The 21,381-nt window shown below is 34.7% G+C and overlaps 1 protein-coding gene across 2 annotated transcripts in view; it reads right to left on the bottom strand.

Annotated features, from left to right (window-relative positions):
- Positions 1-19,544, bottom strand: part of LOC135846314 (leucine zipper putative tumor suppressor 2 homolog) — a 68,454-nt gene extending 48,910 nt beyond the window's left edge. The window contains exon 1 of one of the 2 annotated variants that reach the window (XM_065365351.1): positions 19,223-19,544. The gene's annotated coding sequence lies outside the window, so the exon portion shown is untranslated. The remainder of the gene's footprint in view (positions 1-19,222) is intronic. The other variant, XM_065365332.1, reaches the window with a different exon arrangement.
- Between the last annotated feature and the right edge of the window lie 1,837 nt (positions 19,545-21,381).

Below are 21,381 nucleotides of genomic sequence, written 5' to 3'. Positions count from 1 at the left end.
CAAAATGAAGGTGTTCACTGAATTTTCCCAGATTCCATCGACTTTCTATTGCAATCCATCCTTTAAAAAAGCATAAAATTTTCAAAAATGGTAAATTTTGAATTTCTCTCAAAAATTTGGCAAAAATCAAAAAATTCATTGGATCGACTGAACTTTAGGTTATGGTGGTTTCAAACCACGCCCTCTCCAAGAATCATCGCGGTTCCATTGAACACCAGGAGAGGTTCCTTGTTCCTTACCTTAGGCTTCAGCCAGACCTGGGTAGTTCTACCAATTTTACACTTTTTGTGTCCGTGTAAAATTTCACTTACAGTATGCACATGAAAAGTAATGGTGAATGGTTTTGTCAATAAAAGTTGTCCCCATCTAACATTTTCAGGAACTACAATGAATTTGACCCCCTCCCCCCGGGCCACAGACCCCCTTATATGATCAAAAGTTCCATCGTCATGGCTGTCTCACATCTCGTTTTTAAATAGTTACATCGCTGGTTAGCAAAGAGTCGTGATGTTATGCAATTTTGACATTCGTTTTTTTATTCCTGAAAACTACACGAAAATTACAGTATGAACATAATTCACTTCAGTGACACCTATATGCTGTGGAGTGACCTCACACCTCTGTCTTCGAGTTTTTGTTCCCTCGGCGTGGTTAATTTTCAATGCATTCCCAACGGCTCACTATTTACAAATTTTGATGTTTGAAAATGGCAAAACTGTTTAGGCAGTTAACCAAATCTTGTCCCCTGATAAAATACTGAATCCGAACACCGCTATCCAATATAAAAACATGATTCCATGAAAATATGGTTATTTATCTTTTGCCGATTCTTTCGTCATGGTTTCTCAGCTTCGCCATACACAAACAGAGATAAACTGAGAAATGTTGAAAAATTATTATGTGGTGAGTACTGATACTACTTACACTAAAAAACACGAATTTAAACAATTTTACATTTATATTATCCCTACTTAATGAAGTTTTATCCACCGTCATGGGGAATGACGTTTTTTCCTTCGTCATGGAATTTATACTTTTTTGACCAAGCCGGAGAAATTTTCACCTAGAAATCCTTAAAATTCATGGTATATTCTCAATTTAAAAATTATTTGAATTACTGAAACACATTTCTTAATTTTGTTGGTGATCAGTTCTCTCAAAAAAGACCAGTTTTGATTCGAAATTTGCAGAAAAGTCCCACATTTTCAAATGGCTCTCCCCCCTCCCCTGAGAGATATGAATTGGGCACAACACTATCAATGAAGTCTCAAGTGTATATATTAACCATTCCAACCAAAAAAAAATTCTCAAAAAAATTTTTTTTTGGCGAGGAAACATACTGCAAAATTGTGTAAAATTGATAGAACTACCCACCTGCCGCCGCCGCATCGCCATAGTACTATAGGAGCAATCACATCGAGACCGGGACGCTCCAGGGCATTTGGATTTTCACTACACAAACAATACCCTCGACCAAAACACGTACACGTGAGTTAGAACCGTGCAAATACAGGTCAAGTATGTGCCTATAAGACGTATTTAAAGCGCATTACAAAATGTCCTAAAAAGAAAAATACAGTTTACCGCTGCAGCGGAGCGGCGTTGAATCGCCTGCCGAGGAAATAAAATAAAAATCCAGTCACGAATATAGATATACTATAGGGACACTACGTAGTAGGTACGTACTACGTACACAATGACGCGTATTCGGTCATAGAAAATAGATATAGTATAGTAACGTGAAAAGCTCCGTACAAAAGAATAAAATAGAACCGGTTTTGGTAAAAATTACATTTAGATAAACAAAATATACATACAGTGGGTACCTCTAACCTACTATAGGTATAGTACGTATACGTAAGATGAATATTATAGCGAGATGAAATTCACGCGAACTCTGCATCACTTTGGCTGGCCACTTTCGGGCGCCATACGAGAAAAAAAAACCGCGTGCGAGTCCTGCGGTTATCACGATCTCAAATGCAGCTTTTTCTCGGTATTGGGCAATGCCAGTGCCTGTGCCAGCGACGCCAGCGTCACTCACTACTCAGCGTCACAAGAACACGTATAATTTAAAAAGAGGAGAAAGCAAACTGCACACATGTGGACCTTGTCTCATGTCATATAATCCTTTTCTTTGGCATATTTCACGGCGACTCGACAACCGAGCAGAATGCAACGCCATAATCATCTTAGCGCAGATATACTCGTACTATACGTGGACGTGCAACGATGTGGTTTTTTTCTACTCATCTTTAGATAAATCTTCTTTTCGTGTGAAAGCTTTACACATCTAGTCTCGCACATCCTCATTTAAGCGTATTTAGAGAGGTACTTGGACCTTGATGAAGGGCAGAATTGGCCATTGGTGGGGGTGCGGGGAAGAGGATATAAGGATGATGTCTAATGAAGAATAAAATAAAAGATAGATTAGATACCTTGTACTTTGAAAAAAATGTCACTAAAGTTAATTTGGACGGTTTTTAGACCACTTTTTAGGAAATCAGAAATTTCCAAAATATACCTGAAGGCTCCAGAACAGCCTGAAACGACCTCTAATCGACTCAAAATATTAAAAATGGGGTACTAAGTGAATTCATTTCAACAACTCAATTGGGTAAAATGTTGAGGAAATTTCAATTTTCAAAAATCTGCTAGGGTGCTCAAAAACTACCACTCAAAATTGTTCGAAACCGTTTCCAATATCGATTTGGAAGGTCGAAAATAGGGCACACACCAAATTTCAACTCTTTTGGTCTATTTGGTAAAATTTTGATTTTTTTCCATTTTTGACTCAAGTTTGGTTTTTTAAAAATTCATTAAAAATCAAAATGGTTTGCAAACTCAAAAATTTGATTTACTGTTTCCAAATCTGTATTTGGAAAATCAGATCATCTCGATTCAAACCTGATGGATAATTATTTCAGCTGATTTTCAAAACGCCGTGATTTTAGAATTTTTTTGTTGATTTGTCATTGAAAATGAAAGGTCACAGTAGAAGTGACTTACGTAACTTTTCTCATAAGGATTATAAAATTACTTACTTACTTATTGTCATACATGAGTTCTTATTCTACCATTTTTGGAAGGAAATTTGTACTCACCTGAAACAAAGAAAAATTAAGGTGGGATTAGTTAGTTATAAAATTAATTGATCAATCAACAAAAAATATGAAATGATAATGGTCGAAGGCCAAAGTAAAAATTCTGACGATTTCGAATTTTAATAAAGGGCCAGGAATGAATATTCACAAATCAGGTATCATAAAAATTGTAAAGTTGATTGTGGAAATCAATCAAAAACATAAAAAATTAATAAGCCATCAGAAAACGACAAAAATTTGAGAAAATCTCTCATTCGGGTGAAATTTTGCACAAACTGCTCAGAATATTGCAAAATACAGAGAATTAATGGAAAATTCACAAAATTGAATGATGATTTGTCAAAACTGCAGAAAGTGTCATAAGTCATAAAAGTTGTCAAATCCCCCTCTCCAAATACATGATTGAAAATTACCAGAAGTTGAACACGGAATCTAGTAATGGAATTATTTTTGAAAAAAATCACTACAACTCTGTTTAGTAAAATTTTATGAAATTTCGAGCATTAAAAAATCTGCTGGAGGCTCCAGTGATTTCCAAAAAATTGCTGCAGGCTCCAAAACGACTTGAAACCTATCTGCAGTCGACCAATTCAATGAAATTTTGAGGAAATTCGGGTTTCAAAAATCTGCTTGAGGCTCCAGGAATTTTCAAACAGTCGCTGGAGGCTCCAAAATCACTTGAATCCACCTGCAGTCAACTTGATAGAAAATGTTAGATTTCCAACACTCTGGTTGGTAAAATTTTATGGAATTTTGAGCATTGAAAAATCTGCTGGAGGCTCCAGTGATACTCAATAATTTGCTGGAGGCTCCAAAACAACTTGAAAGTCATCAGTAGTCGACTTTATAGCGTAATGAAATTAGTTCGCCGAGTAAATTTCAGTTTTCTGACTCAATCCGATGAAATTTTAAGGAAATTTCATGTTTCAAAACTCTGCTGGAGGCTCCAGGAATTTTCAAACTGTTGCTGGAGGCTCCAAAATCACTTGAACTCACCTGCAGTCGACATGATAAAAACTTTTGGATTTTCAACTCCATTTGGTAAAATCTAATGAAATTTCGAGCATTGAAAGATCGGCTGGAGGCTCCAGTGATACCCAATAATTTGCTGGAGGCTCCAAAACAACTTGAAATCTATTTGTAGTCGACTGGATAGCGAATTTTGGATTTTCAACCCTGTCTGGTAAAATTTTATGGAATTTCGAGTATCGAAAAATCTGCTGGCGGATCCAGTGATCTCGATACATTTTCTGGAGGCTCCAAAACGATTTGAAATCTACCTGTAGTCGACTTCATAGTGCATTGAAATAAGTTCAAAAATAAGTTCACCGATTAAATTTCAGTTTTCTGACTCAATTCGATGAAATTTCTAGGAAATTTCAGGTTTCAAAAACCAGCTGGAGGCTCCAGGAATTTTCAAACATTCGCTGGAGGCGCCAAAATCACTTGAACCTACCTACAGTCGACTTGACAGTAAAGTTTGGTTTCCCAACTCTGTTTGGTGAAATTTTATGAAACTTCCAGCAATGAAAAATCTGCTGGAGGCTCCAGTGATTTCGACAATTTTCCTGGAGGCTCCAAAACGACTTGAAATTATATCTGTACTCCACTTCACAGCGTATTGAAATCAGTTCGCCGAGTCAATTTCAGTGTTCTGACTCAATTCGATGAAATTTTGAGGAAATTTCCAGTTTCAAAAATCTGCTGGAGGCTCCAGGAATTTTCAAACAGTCGCTGGAGTCTCCAAAATCACTTGATTTTCCACTTACAGTCGACTTCAAAGAGTATTGAAATTAGTAGATAGAATGAATTTGTGCTTTCCAACTGGATTTGAGATTCTGTGGAAACATCGAATTTGAAAAAGTTGCTGGAGGCTTCAAATTGACCTGAACTCACGTGCAGTTGGCTTGATGGCGATTTGAAATTAGTTTACAGAGTAAATTTTTGATTGTCAACTCTTTTTGTTGAAATTTTATGGAAATTTCGAGCATTGAAAATCTGCTGGAGGCTCCAGTAATTTTCAAAACGTCGCTGGAGGCTCCAAAACACCGATTTAAAATTAGTTTTCAGAGTGAACTTTTGACTACCAACTCTTTTTGTTGCAATTTTATAGAAATTTTAAGCATTCAAAATCTACTGGAGGCTCCAGTAACTTCCAAAAAGTCGCTGGAGGCACCAAAAATGACTTGAAATCCATCTGGAATTGACTTCAAAGAGTATTGAAATTAGTTGACAGAATGACTTTGTGCTTTCAAAGTCCATTTCCAAAAATTTTCTGGAGGCTCCAAAACAACTTGGAACCTACCTACTGCAGTCGACTTCATAGCGTATTGGAATTAGTTCGCCGAGTAAATTTCAGTTTTCTCACTCAATTTCATGAATTTTTGAGGAAATTTCAAGTGTCAAAAATTTACTGGAGGCTCCAAAAATTTTCTAAAAATCGCTGGAGGCTACAAAATAACTTGAACCCACCAGAAGTCGAATTAATAGCATGTTCAAGTTGCAGTCCAGCGTGAATTTCGGATTTTCAACTTCAATTGTTGAAATTTTGTGGTAATTTCAAGTTTCAAAACTCTGCTGGAGGCTCTAGAACTGCTCAATATGATTTGCTTTCTTGATTAATTAGGTAAAATTTCAATTTTTTTTTTGCATTTCTGGCTTAAATTTGATTTTTATAAATTCGTCAAAAATCAAAAAATATACTTCAACCTTCAAAATTTTGGCTGGTGATAAATTTTTGCATGTTTTTTCGATCTAGCTTCGTCCAGTTCAAAAAATTTAGGTTGACCTCTCAATCAAAATAGCCACCCACCATTTTGTTACCAGGGCTAAATTTTTTTGGCAAGTTTGCTTTAAAATATGTCCCCTTCGAGAAAAAAATCGTCCCAGTGGATCGGGGGGAGGGGAAGGGGGCGCCGCAATTGTTCCTATCGTCATATGCCGGACTAGGTAGGTATTAATTCTGTTAGTTCTTCGACTATTTCATTAATGTGATGCATTTTCCACGGAAATTGTCGCTGTAGTTGGTACATTTGCACTTACACATCGGAACCTCCAAGTATAATTTCAAACACTATACGACTAGGTACAGTAATTATTATTCCTTCGGGTATATAATTTCATCCATGAAAAGAAAAAGCACCATCATCATGTCTGTCGATGGTGAATGGCGTTCAAATGCGTGCAACAATAATTTTTCGTCGCTTCCTCTACCAATACCATACCATATCTCAAGCTGTCAAGCACTTACCTCATCATATTCATACCACTGTCTTTACAATTAGAAATACCTCTCACTATCATCTCGAGAAAAAAAAAGCAGAACTACAACTTCCGTTAAACGATTAAAAAGTCAAGAAATTGAAGAATTGTGCTGTGGTGTGTGTGGGTTTCGGTAGCAAAATCGTTTCGGAAACTGCAGGATGTAGCGTAAAAAATCAACCAGTTTTTTGTACCTATCAATATACGAGTATATGATGGCAACTGGCGGCATTCGGTTCAGTTTCAGAGCATCTTGTATTTTTTAACAAGACGGATCATCATCATATAATATACCGGTCGTGTGATTTACATTTTTTTTCATTATAACGGCCCGATTAGCAACCGGCTTTTCGGTTCAGTCGTTTTAAAACAGAACGTACCTATAGGTACTCGTAGTATAGTGGTAATCGCGATCGCGTGAAAATTAACTGCATCTCATATACTCGTATGTACGAAAACGATAAACGTGTGTAGCATGAACAATTTTTTTCGATCGAATCGTACGTAGGTACCTTAAAAATATGAACAGGGGCAAGAAGAGTTCGGCGGATGTTAAAATGTTTAACTTTTGATGCCCGCGTGTACCGTTCTGTTCGGTTGATGGGTTCGTGCGTAGTAGCGACTGACTTGAGAGTTTAATTACAAGTATATTCTAATTAATAGGTGTACGAAAGTGTGAGGTAATGTAACGTCGCGGTTCGAGGCCACAATCGCGTCAGCTTCTGTGCATTGCTGTACATATAACCACGTCCACGTCTTGTGTCTTCTCGTGTAATGAAGATCTTGGAGCGGTGTACTCGCGGTGCTCAATGCTCATCTGCCCAGTGTGGTTCACGTAACCAGATTACAATAATTAATCAAGTAATTACCGCCGGCATCGTGTTTTAATATACCTTTCGTATACAATGTACGCGTAAAAAGATACAGCTGTATGCATTTTATCAGCCATTAAGAATGGTACATATATCCTCTCACTGTCGGCGTGAAACACGAGTACTGGTACGAGCCAAAAACGACTCGATTTTTTGGCTAGTTTTATTATGAGGTCATCAGGTTTCGAGTTGATGGTCATTTGTTATTCAATCGTACTGATTTGCGATTATTATAGTATCCGTGTACGGTTTTTTCCAACGTTGTGTTTACTTTTTTGCATCGGATCAGCTTCAGACTTGATGATGGAGATTCTCGAATGCGGAAGAGTGTTTTATTTTGCGTGGTTGTGAACTTCTAGGCTCTTATACTGTAGTCCGAGAGTTGCTGGACAGTGGACTGACGATATAAATTCTTTCGTGATTAACTTCGAGATTCATGATCGTCAATTGCACCCCCCTCTCGATCCTCGGAGACAACTTTTTTCTCGAAGGGCACATCCTAAAGACCATTTTAATGCGAACTTGCCAAAAAAAATGAGCCTTACTAACGAAATGGCGGTCATTTTGATTAACAGCTCAGCCGAAATCGAGAATTTTGCTTTCCTACATAAGACTCGCAGGATTTTTTGAGCTGGACAAAGCTAGATCGAAAGATCATGCAAAAATTTATCACTAGCCAAAATTTCAAGAAATGAAGTGCATTTTTTGATTTTTGGGGAATTTTTGAAAATAAAATTTAAGCCAAAAATAAAATGAGAAAAAAATCTAAATTTTATCAAATTGTCCTATAAAGCTGAAATTTGGGATATGACCTATTCTCGGCCAGCTAAATCGATTGGAAACGGGTTCAAACCGTTTTGAGCAGTTCTGGAGCCTCCAGAATATTTTTGAAACTTGGAATTTCCACAAAATTTCATCAATGAAGTTGGAAATCCGAAATTCACGCTGCACTCCTACTTAAACACGCTATTGTCAACTACCGATGAGTTTAAGTCATTTTGGAGAAATTAGTGGAGCCTCCAGCAGATTTTTCAATGCTCGAAATTCCATAAAATTTTACTAAACAGAGTTGGAAAACCGAAATTTGCTATCAAGTCGACTGCAGGTGGGTTCAAGTGATTTTGGAGCCTCCAGCGAACGTTTGAAAATTCCTGGAGCCTCCAGCGAATTTTCAATGCTCGAAATTTCCGTAAAATTTTAACAAAGAGTGCTGGCAATCCAAAATTCATTCCGCTAACTAATTTCAAATCGCTATTTTGGAGCCTCCAGCGGCATTTTGACAATTACTGGAGCCTCCAGCAGATTTTCAATGCTCGAAATTTCCGTAAAATTTTAACAAAGAGAGCTGGCAATCCAAAATTCACTCTGCTAAATAATTTCAAATCGCTATTTTGGAGCCTCCAGCGGTATTTTGAAAATTACTGGAGGCTCAATTTGGAGCCTCCAGCAAATTTTTCAAATTCGAAATATTCACAGAATCTCAAATTCATTTGGAAAGCAAAAATTCATTCTGTCAACTAATTTCAATACTCTTTGAAGTCAACTGCAGATGAATTTCAAGTCATTTTTGGAGCTTCCAGCGAATTTTTGGAAATTACTGGAGCCTCCAACAGATTTTCAATGCTCGAAATTGCTATAAAATTTTAACAAAGAGAGCTGGCAATCCAAAATTCACTCCGCAAACTAATTTTAAATCGGTATTATGGAGCCTCCAGCGACATTTCGAAAATTACTGGAGCCTCCATCCGATTTTCAACGCTCGAAATTTCTGTAAAATGTTAACAAAAAGAGTTGGCAATCAAAAATTCACTCTGAAAACTAATTTCAAATCGCTATAAAGCCAACTGCAGGAGGGTTCAAGTCAATTTGGAGCCTCCAGCAACTTTTTGAAATTCCAAATTTTCACAGAGTCTCAAATGCACTTGGAAAGCACAAATTCATTCTGTCAACTAATTTCAATACTCTTTGAAGTCAACTGCAGATGGATTTCAAGTAATTTTTGGAGCCTCCAGCGGCATTTTGAAAAATACTGGAGCCTCCAGCAGATTTTCAATGCTCGAAATTTCTATAAAATTTCAACAAAAAGCTTTGGTATATCAAAAATTCACTCTGCAAACCAATTTCAAATCGCTATCAAGCCAACTGCCGGTGGGTTCAAGTCAATGTGGAGCCTCCAGCAACTTTTTGAAATTCGAAATTTCCACATGGATCTCAAATGCACTTGGAAAGCACAAATTCATTCTGTCAACTAATTTCAATACTCTTTGAAGTCAACTGCAGATGGATTTCAGGTCATTATTGAAGCCTCCAGCAACTTTTTGGAAATTACTGGAGCCTCCAGCAGGTTTTTAATATTCCAAATTTCTATAAAATTTTTACAAAAAGAATTGGTAATCAAAAATTTATTCTGAAAACTAATTTTAAATCGGTGTCTTGGAGCCTCCAGCGACGTTTTGAAAATCACTGGAGCCTCCAGCCGATTTTCAATGCTCGAAATTTCCATACAATTTTTAACAAAAAGAGTTGGCAATCAAAAATTCTCTCTGCAAACTAATTTAAAATCGCTTTCAAGCCAACTGCAGGTGAGTTCAAGTCAATTAGGATCCTCCAGCAACTTTTTCAAATTGGAAATTTCCACAGAATCTCAAATGCAGTTGAAAAGCACAAAATCATTCCATCAACTAATTTCAATACTCTTTGAAGTCGACTGCGAGTGGATTTCAAGTGATTTTGGAGCCTCCCGCGACTGTTTGAAAATTCCTGGAGCCTCCAGCAGATTTTTAAAACCTGAAATTTCCTCAAAATTTCATAGAATTGAGCCAGAAAACTGAAATTTACTCGGCGAACTAATTTCAATACGCTACGAAGTCAACAGGAGGTAGATTTCAAGTCGTTTTGGGGCCTCCAGCAAATTTTTGGAAATCCCTGGACTCTCCAGCAGATTTTTCAATGCTCGAAATTCCATGAAATTTTATCAAACCGAGTTGGAAATTCAAAATTTACTATCAAGTCGACTGCAGGTGGTTTCAAGTGATTTTGGAGCCTCCAGCGACTGTTTGAAAATTCCTGGAGCCTCCGGCAGATTTTTGAACCCTGAAATTTCCCCAAAATTTCACCGAATTGAGTCAGAAAACTGAAATTTACTCGGCGAACTAATTTCAATACGCTACGAAGTCAACTGCAGGTAGATTTCAAGTCGTTTTGGAGCCTCCAGCAAATTTTTGGACATCCCTGGAGCCTCCAGCAGATTTTTCAATGCTCGAAATTCCATAAGATTTCACCAAACAGAGTTGGAAATCCAAACTTTACTATCAAGTCGACTGCAGGTGTGTTGAATTCATTTTGAAGTCTCCAGCTACTTTTAGAGAATTCTTGGTGCCTCCAGCAAAGTTTTGAAACTTGGAATTTCCTCAAAATTTCATAAAATTGAGTCAGAAAACTGAAATTCACTCCGCGTACTAATTTCAATACGCTATGAAGTCGACTGCAGATAAATTTCAAGTCGTTTTAGAGCCTCCAGCAAATTTTTGGAAATTACTGGAGCCTCCAGCAGATTTTTCAATGCTCGAAATTCCATAAGATTTCACCAAACCGAGTTGGAAATCCAAACTTTACAATCAAGTCGACTGCAGGTGTGTTGAATTCATTTTGAAGTCTCCAGCTACTTTTAGAGAATTCTTGGTGCCTCCAGCAAAGTTTTGAAACTTGGAATTTCCTCAAAATTTCATCAAATTGAGTCAGAAAACTGAAATTCACTCCGCGTACTAATTTCAATACGCTATGAAGTCGACTGCAGATAAATTTCAAGTCGTTTTAGAGCCTCCAGCAAATTTTTGGAAATTACTGGAGCCTCCAGCAGATTTTTCAATGCTCGAAATTCCATAAGATTTCACCAAACCGAGTTGGAAATCCAAACTTTACAATCAAGTCGACTGCAGGTGTGTTGAATTCATTTTGAAGTCTCCAGCTACTTTTAGAGAATTCTTGGTGCCTCCAGCAAAGTTTTGAAACTTGGAATTTCCTCAAAATTTCATCAAATTGAGTCAGAAAACTGAAATTCACTCCGCGTACTAATTTCAATACGCTATGAAGTCGACTGCAGATAAATTTCAAGTCGTTTTAGAGCCTCCAGCAAATTTTTGGAAATTACTGGAGCCTCCAGCAGATTTTTCAATGCTTGAAATTCCATAACATTTTACTGGAGTTGGAAATGCAAAATTTGCTATCAAGTCGACTGCAGGTGGGTTCAAGTGATTTTGGAGCCTCCAGCGACTGTTTGACAATTCCTGGAGCCTCCAGCAGATTTTTGAAACCCGAAATCTCCTCAAAATTTCATCGAATTGAGCCAGAAAACTGAAATTTATTCGGCGAACTAATTTCTATGAACTCGACTACAAATGGATTTCAAGTCGTTTTGGAGCCTCCAGCAGATTTTTCTATATCTATACAGTATACAATACGACATTAGATTTTTGTTTAGATTTCAAGCGCAATTATGCCAAACATTTTTTTAAAAAACGCATTTTTTTGCCTTTTTGGTAAATTTTTTTCAAGTAAGTATATTTACTCATAGGCAAGAAAAGTTTTTCATTCGTCTTTTCTATCAAGAAAAATATAATAAAACATTTCGAAAATACAGAAAAGATATTTTTTGAAAATTTTTTGCAGCAATTTTGTATTTTACTCGCAATTTTTGAAAGTTTTTTCTCGATAATATCAACTTTGAGAATTTTTTCAGAATTTTCAATCCATGCTTTCGATTGTGGTTTTAAAGATTGCAAAATCTGAGGTAAAGTCTTAAATCGTGAAATCTGAGATTTTCCCCCTTCGCCCCTCCCGCAAAAAACAGACAAGGGTGCAACATTTCCAAATGGTAGCAGAGCGTGGTTGCTATTTTATGGGTAATTTTTGTCAACTTGTTATACTATCTATAAATCACCAAAACAATTTCAAAACTGCGATAACAAAAAAATCGAACAATTTACAAACATAGCTCAGGATTTTTTTCACATCTCTAGCTTTAACACTGCATCGAAATCATTCGAGTAAATATTTTGAATTATAAGATTCGAATGTGAAATGAATTTTCATCATTCGTACATTCTCAAAATAACTCTAAAGTTGATTTTAATTCGAAGGTTTACCAAATAAGTACCCAAGTAAACGAAATAAACACACAATTTTCGCTTTCTTTCCCAAGCTCTTCGACAAATAGCATCTCGCAACAAGAACCAAGAAGCGTGAAATTTCGAGGGTAATTTACTCGTACTTGGTCGCTGATTCGTTGGCCTTCGACACCGCGTAAATCAACATCAACAATCAACATCGCGATTGCAACATTGTAAATGTAAACGATCGATATACATATTACCTAACTAATGAAATTTCGAGCTATTTATTTAGCAAAACAATCATTACGATTTTTCTTTCTCCAATACCAATGGCATTGAATCGAATGCAAAGCTCACGAAATTCACGAATCATAATAATAGCATTTATAATACGAAGTACGAACGAATATCCAGCGATCGAGACGATCGTTCATTAGTCATTATATACGAGCAATCAAAGCCAAAAGGTCATTAAACGTGTGGTAAGGCTGCGAGTTACGAGTATTATAATTGAATAATTATAGAATAATCGTAACTCGAGAGCTCCGATAGATGCAACTGTTTCATTTACCAACGATATAAGTTCTCTTATCGTAGCGTCGATTTCGCTATTATTACCTATGCGATATGGGCTACTTATGCGTACACTATATCTACATATGGTACATAGCAGAGGATGTAAATTACAAACGTGTGTTTTCAGCACATTATGCATTTTACAGCATCCTTTATCGATATACAAACCACGATAACGAAGCGTAAATCCTTCTGAATTGTACCTAAACCCAGGCTGCTGGTATAGGTAGTTTATGCAATACCTACTCGTCGTATATTAATCGTGTATCGGACCCAAGAACATGGCGAAATATAATGCAGTACATAGGTACATACTTTAGTTTTAACGTTTGTCGAGTCCAGTTACGCGCTGCTGATTATTCTTAATAGGCTCGGTTAAGCAGCTGGATAAAAAAACAGAAACACCGGAGAACCTATCAACGTTTTTTACTTACGAAGTCTTATCGCATCGACGATTTTGGTTGAAAAAAAAAGGAACACTTGGAAACTGCATTATTAAGTATGACGCATATACCTAATTCCAAATTGTTTTGGTATTACATGATGAAAGTGACGAATTAACCTTTGTGTGGCATTGAAAAGGATAATTCGGAGATGATAGGAACGTTTAGAATCCACGATGATTTTGGAAGGAAGGAGGGTGAAGCGTTTAAAATCCTCAATTTTGAAAAATCATTATTTTAGATTTCATTTTCGAACAATTTGTTGCCACGTTAATTTTTTCAGCTCAAAATTATAGAATTTCTCAAAAATGGTGAAAAAATTTGGGAGCATTCAACCCCTCCCCACCATTTCATTTCAAGTTTCTCATAACCAAAGCCCCTTCTAACCAAAAAAATATTCCAACTACTATAAAAATTGTATAAATTAAAGTTAAAAAATCATAATTTAAAAAAAAAATTTAATTTAAATTTAAAAAAAAATCATACCTAGGTACAAAAATATGTAACCACACAAAATTTTAGATGTTGATTTTAATTCCTAAATTTTTGGCAAACTTACAAATATTAAATACTTTGGCAACATTTTTACATAAAAATCTAAATTTGATAGAACTGAGATAAAAAGTGAGGTAAAAAGCTAAAGTTTCACTCATTCATACCTCATGTTGAACTATCAAAATCAATAAATGGCGGGTTCGCGCCAATATTAAAGCCTTCAGCAGATTTTTAGATTTTTCTGAGTTGAAAAAAATGCTGAATTTCATGTTGAACCTCTTATTCTTTATTGACCATTTATTAGAAAACCTAAAAATCTGCTGAAGGTTCCAATAAAAGAGCACATAACTAGAACTACCCACCAATTGATTGGAAAGCAAGGCTCGTACTCAATTTTTTTCAAAAAAAAGACTTTAGGTAACCAAAACAGCTTGAAAAAGTAACCAAAAAAATGGCAAAACGTGAGCAGAATGGTTTCAACAAAAAAGATCGCTGAAAAAAAAGAACTTCTGCTTTTCAATTCTAAAAAGTTGAACTATTTTGAAAGTTTTTGATAAAAAACCTTCAATTTTGAGTAATTTTTGGCAACCGAGTGAGAATTTTTGCAATTTACAGCAAAAAAGCTAACTTTTGGCGTTTGTTTGCAAAAAACTGTCAATTTTCAGCAATTTTATTGGAAACAAGAATTTTTTACAATTTTTGGCAGAAAAGCAAGACTGGACAATTTCTGGAGACTGGAAAATTTTTAGAATTTTTTTTCAACAAACGAGAATGATTAAATGCGAAAGTAAAGTATATTTTTCGCAATTTTTTGGGGGGATTTTTCAGGTAAAAAAAAAACGAGCCTTTTCAGGGTGTCAAACAAAATTTCAAAATGAAAAAGTAGGACTTGAGTAGGACTTTTATCAGAACTTTCACCATGCCAAAATTTTCATTCAAGTTTTTAGCCAAATTTTTGTAAAAAAATGTTTGCTTTTCTGATGATTTCAATCCACCTTATGATTTTATTTAAACAAGTAGACGCCAAAAATATAACGTTTCACTCCAATTTTTTGTTTTATTCTCTTCTTATCAATTTTTAAGAAGGGCAAAAGCTCTCAAAAACGTGTAATTCAAAATCTAAAAAAGTCGACAAATGAGCCTTTTTCTACAAAATTTGTTCAAAATTCCGGAAAAGGAGAAAAATTGAAAATTTGAAATAATCTTATCGAAAAAAAAGTAAGACTTTTGGATAAAATTGTTGAAAAGTAGTTTTTCAGTAGGACTAAAAAAAGACTTTTGAGAAAAAGTATGACTTAAGAAGGACTAATAGGACCAGTAGGACCTTTTAGACACCTTGCATTTTTTTTTTTTTTTTTTTTGCAATTTTGGCTCAACAAATCGACACTTCAATTGCTCAAATGCTTGAATTTTTTGCAATGTTTGCCAAAAAGCAACATTTTTAGACAACTTTCAGAAAACAGTAAAACTTTTTCGCATTTCAACATGTAAAAAATAACAATTATTTTTTTCTAAAAAAAAGTAACTTTTGGTAACTGTAACAGCCTGAAAAAGCAACCAAAAAAATGACAAAACGCGAGCAAAGCAGTTTCAAACAGGGAAAGATCACTGAAAAAAAAACTTTTGCTTTTTAATTTTAAAAAATTGAACAACATATTCTGAATGTTTTTGATGAAAAAGCTCCACTTTTAAGTAATTTTTGGCAACCGAGTGAGGATTTTTGTAATTTAGAGCAGAAAAGTTATAACTTTTGGCAAGAAGCAACACTTTATGGCAATTTTTTGCAAAAAAAAATGACAATCTTCAACAATTCTGTTGAAAATCAATAATTTTTCACAAATTTTGACAGAAAGCACGAACTTCGGGAATTATTGGAAAAGCGATACTTTTTGGCAATTTTTGGCAGAAAAGCAAGACTAAACATAAAACAATTTTTGGAAATGGAAAATTTTTAGGAATTTTTTTTCAACAAACGAGAATTTTTCACAAAAAGCAAAATTTGTCAATTTTAGCAAAACTTGACAATTTTTGAGATTATTAAGTATGTGAAAAAAAATCATATTTTTTCGCAACTTTTTTTGGGTAAAAAAACGAGAATTTTGGTTATTTTTTTGCAATTTTGGCTTATCAAGGGACACTTCAATTGATCAAAAGCTTCAATTTTTTGCAATTTTTGGCAAATGCAACACTTTTAGACAACTTTCAGAAAACAGTAAGACTTTTTCGCATTTAGGTAAACATGTAAAAAACAACAATTTTTAGCTGTTTTTCTGAAAAAAAAGAACAAAACGAAAATTTCAGTAAATAATTGAAAAACGAGGATTTTGACAATCATTACAATCATTGACATGAAGCAAGACTGACAATGAAGCGATTGAGGGGTTTCATAGAAAAGGGGCCTTAGTCAATTTTTTTTCACTGATTTTTACAAGTTCAAAATGGACTTGAAAATTTTTTCTACAAGCAAACATTTTCTAATTTGTTTTTTTCATGGAAGGACACTTCAAAATCACCGAATAGGTATGGTGAAAATTATTTTCAAAAAAATGTTTCAATACATTCAAAATTGTAAAAGAAAAAAATGACCAAGACCCCTTTTCCATGGAACCCCTCGATTGTAGCAAAAAGCAGGATCTTTTTGGCGATTATTGACAAAAAATTTATTACTATAGAAATCATTGTCAAAAAAACAAGATTTTTTTCAATTTTTTCTTCAAGAAAGAGAGATTTTTGGGTGACTTTTAAGAAAAACAAAAATGAAATTTTTCGAGCAAAAAATTAGATTATTTGGCAATTTTGACAAAGTAGAAGATCTTCTGTTATTTTTGACAGAAAGCGAGATTTTGATAATTTTAGCAAAAAGTAGGGCTTTTTACATCAAAAATTATATTTTAGCACCTGAAATTCTGGCAGGTGATGTATCTTTACATGCTCTTTCAATTTAACTTCGTTCGACTCAAAAATTTGTCTGCCAGTTGCGATCAATAGTATTCAGCTTTCTATTGGTGGTTGTGAAAGATAATTTTAGAGCTCATTATCACAATCTTAAACATTTTTAGGAATGCAAATGTTACTTCAAAAAATGGATATTCGCACTTTGAGCCCCATCTTGAGCATTTTTTGGCCAATTAATGCACCATTTGGTTTGTAAAAGAAGATTTCTACGACAAAATGATCGAATTTGAAAAAATTTATTTCCTCACATATCTACAGAAAACTAAACTGCTCTGAAATGCACTTGAAATTCAACTGCCCAGAAATGCATTTTTTGTTTGCAATTATTTAGCTCAATTTTTCAAATACGTAGGTAAGTATAGTTTTTTCATGAAAAATTTCAAAATGTTTCTTTTTCGTTTTTCAGTCAAAAAATTGTTTGAAAACCCCCAAAATGATGCTTTTTGTAGGTATTACATAGGTATTTTTTCTCAAAATTCTTTCCCTGTGGGAGACTTACTACCTAGATCCTCTTCTTGAAACACTGCAGCTTTGGCAGCTGATGTCACCTATTTACAAAATTCGATAATTTTTGAGTGAAAATTGCGAAGTTTTTGGACATTTTCCTTAGTTTTTTTTCAAAGGACAAAATTGCCTGATTTTTTTCGTTCTTATTTTTGGAGCAATTTAACAACACATATGATTCATCTTCTATCCCTCTTTCGTCCTTGTTGAAACTGCGGTAGATTTTATGCCTATGCTTATTTGCCTTCAACTTGTCTATTCACACCATCACCCCCCCCCCATCCATCTGTTCCATCATGATTCATGCCTCGTTACATAACTATTAACGCGATATTTAGACCCAACATCTTCTGTCTTTTCATTCAAAGTATAGGTAGGTATGATTCATCGTAACAATTGAGTTTATCATAATTGATAAGATAGACTTCTACCTGCATTGAATTAGGTACCATTGCAAGGGCGATGGCAGAAGATTAACAATCAACATTCAAGATTTGATCGTAGTACACCTCAAAACGAATCTTGAATTGAACATTTCAAAACACCCCAATCACCAATTATCTACTTATTCGTTAAAGTAGCAAACAATCACTCAATACTTAGTCTGTTCTTTGCATATTCAGTATTACAACCAGCAAATAGGCATAAATCACAATACCTACTAGTAAAGAATCAACTTGGAAGGAAGTTCGAACACGATGGCAAAACCAGAGACTCAGAGAGAGTACAACTAAACCATAAAGTTCTTATATGCGTTGGTCTTATTCATCTTTCCCACAATAAAAAAGTACATCTACATCTCTCTAGCTATATAGCAAACTAGTCTCGCAACGACTACGTTTCAATATCTACTTCTGCCGACACCGACGCCTGTGTACCAGACACGAATACGACCTCTGGCTGCAATCTCTGATCTGGGTGCGACCTATTCTATGATGAGAATCGATTTCAGTACACCCAGCAGTCCAGCACAGTACTCCAGCAAAAACTTGGAAATGTGAAAAACATTACATACAGAAACTCGTTAAAAACATCATTTTGCAAAAATATACCGGTCACAGAAAGTACCATACCTAGGTACCTACCTAGACTATAAGAACTTCTGCAATGCAGTGAATTACTAGAGCACGAAAGACGACAATATTATCGAGACCGGAGACGGTTTTGTTTTCATTTAGGATGAACTTAATGCCTTGTAAGTCATGTATGGTTGTTTGTAGACGAAAAGAATACCATAATTAGTTCGTAATGTGTGTAAAAATAAAAAATTATTCCTCTTTATGCCCTTTTTGGTGTTATCGAAATGTAAACAACGTACAGCGAAATGGTTTCGTTCGAAGCTAAACTCTAAAACCGAACGTTGAAGTGGTTTTTCGATCGTAGTGTTGAACAAAAAATTCAACATGTACCAGAATTGAACATGAAATAATTAATCTTCCATTGATACGAATACAAATAATTAATATCAACGAACTCCCTTCCTAATCCTAATCGATGTTTCCTTCGAAGACTGAAATCGAACATCGAAGTACGGTTTAGCTCATCGTACGATTGATTCCATCATTCTCATCGATCTTTGATCGTGAATTGAAAATAAATACGCATAATTGATATTAAATAAGTGTAAAATAGATGAAATTAGATCCTAATGATCTGTAAACATGAATCAATTTACTCTATTTTCATCTCATTACCATGAAGAATAAAGTACTCGTACTGTAACCGAACATCGACGTACGATTTACGTTGATTCCACATCATATTCTAATCAATCGTTATAATAATTGTGAAACGAAAATAAATATGCATAATTATTAATATTAATATTAATATTAAATCATACAATCGATGAAATATACCATCACCATAAGGAATATCTGAAGTTTTCGTTAGGTGCTTACCTTTTACTGCAAATCAGATTTCACCGGAGTTCTCCAAACAATAATCATAAATCATGGAACATTCACAAACTTCACGAAGATCATGGAATATTATTCTAATTATCGTGTTAAAAAAAAAATAACCGCAAAACACTTCACTATACGACCACGATGAGACGAAGAAATGTAGCGATAAGGTAATCCAGAAGGAACGACAGCACAGCACCGACACTAGGACACCAACTGACTGGTCTGGAACTGGTGATTGTATGAATCAGACCAGTTGTTGGCGACCAGCTGAGTCGAAACATCCGCGTACTATTATCATATTCCACCAGCACCAATACCAGTACACATGTTACAAGTTATATGAATTTAAAACGTGAATATTACACACCATTACATTAGCAATTCTAACAACTACATGTAGACGTTTAATAATGAATATGAGCCAATTCCGGTGGGTATTATGGTGAAGGCTTAGGAGTTAGGAGTTGATAGATTGAACTTTGAATGAACTTGATTCGAAGGAAGATCAATTTTTGAGGGGTTTAAAACTTGAAAGTTGTTCTTTGACAGTTTCATTTTGAACAAACCTTAAAGTGGTGCTGGTAGCCCTCGACCAAGTTGAAAAAATAAAAAAAAAAAATTGAAGAAATCTCATTTCCACATTAGAATGTTCTAGGTGCATCAGGTGGTTAATCCCCTTCTCAGGAAAAAACCATCGTTGGACTTTGGGCCCCCACATGATGTTCAAATTTGAGAAAAATGAAAAAAATAAAACAAAAAAATGGTCCCTTTCATGAAGCTCATGAAATTGAAAAATATCGAATAATTATTTGAAAATTTTTCATCTCTAGGCAGATACGTTTAAAATAACTATATTTTCAAGAACCCCTCCCCCCTTTGCTCTCCAAATGATGTTGGTCCACTTGCATGAAGCACTCTCGAAGTTGAAAAATATCGAAAAACATGAAAATTGATGTTGGAGGTAAAGTACCTACAAATTATTTGAAAATTTGTCATCTCTGAGCAGAATACCTCAAGATAACTCTTTTTTCAAGTAAAAATTTCCCCTCAGTCGTCCCCCCCCTCAACAATGTTGGTACTCAAGTTTAATAAAAAATTAATCAAAATAAATTAGTATTTTAAAAAAATTCACTCTCTTTCAAAGTTCTTTAAAATGACTTCTCTTATTCTAGAACTTTTTGGATGTTTCATTTTCACTGTGGCAATTGACAATTTACACCGAAAGTGATCAATTACTGAAATCAATACCTACCTTCAAAATAATCTTTCAATAAATCAAATTACCTGAGTATTTTTAAAAAGTGAGGAAGGGAGCAAGTTCCATTTTTTCATCATGGAAGTGGAGGATAGTGTGCTTTTTTGAATAGACCAAATTCAAGGATTAAATTTTTTTAATAAAACGTAAAAATAACTACAATAATTATATTCATTTTTTTTTTTGAAAGCAGACAGTTTTTACTTTTTTTTATCATACAGAGTGGTCAGAAATATTCAACAGTATTTGTTTCTAATGAAAATATCTAAGGATTACTATGTACCTAAAAGTAGAAAAAAAGTGAAAAATTGATTTTTTTCGGATTTTTGATTCAACAATTACATTAATAAACCCATGCATGCATTTAACAATTTTTTAAAAGCAGTTTTGAAAAATGTTTAGTCCTGAAATCTGGTCGTGATCTTTGCGATTTTCGAGGACTTATAAAAAAAGGGTTAAGAATACCTACGTAAAAAAATCAAAAAATTCGAATCAAAATTTCTTTTTAGAGTTTTTGAAGAAATTTGAGCTCTGAAATTAAATTTTTGCGAAAAATCAAACATTCCTATTAGGTTTTTTATGCAGTTTTGAAGGCTTTTAAGCTCCGAAATTATTGGATCATGTTTCTTGGGATTTTTTTAAAGGCCCTTGTGATTGTAAAAACAGGATACAATTTTGTGATGAATTAAAATATTTCCTGCGGACCTTGATTGCTTTCTTTTATAACTTTTTGAACCATTCTGCCAGTACCAGTATAGCCCGTACACCAGTCTCACTCTCTACACTTATGAGTTGCCTATCGATTCTTAATAAGAGCATTAGTAAAAAGCTAAAATTTGGTTGCATCCTATTTTCGACATCGAAGTCAATTGATGGCGGTTTCAAACCGTTGAAA

The sequence above is a fragment of the Planococcus citri genome, chromosome 1 (genome assembly GCF_950023065.1).
Source record: "Planococcus citri chromosome 1, ihPlaCitr1.1, whole genome shotgun sequence".
Classification (NCBI taxonomy): domain Eukaryota; kingdom Metazoa; phylum Arthropoda; class Insecta; order Hemiptera; family Pseudococcidae; genus Planococcus; species Planococcus citri.
The sequence above is the reverse complement of the archived record's forward strand: the minus strand, read 5'-3'. Positions and strand labels throughout refer to the sequence as shown.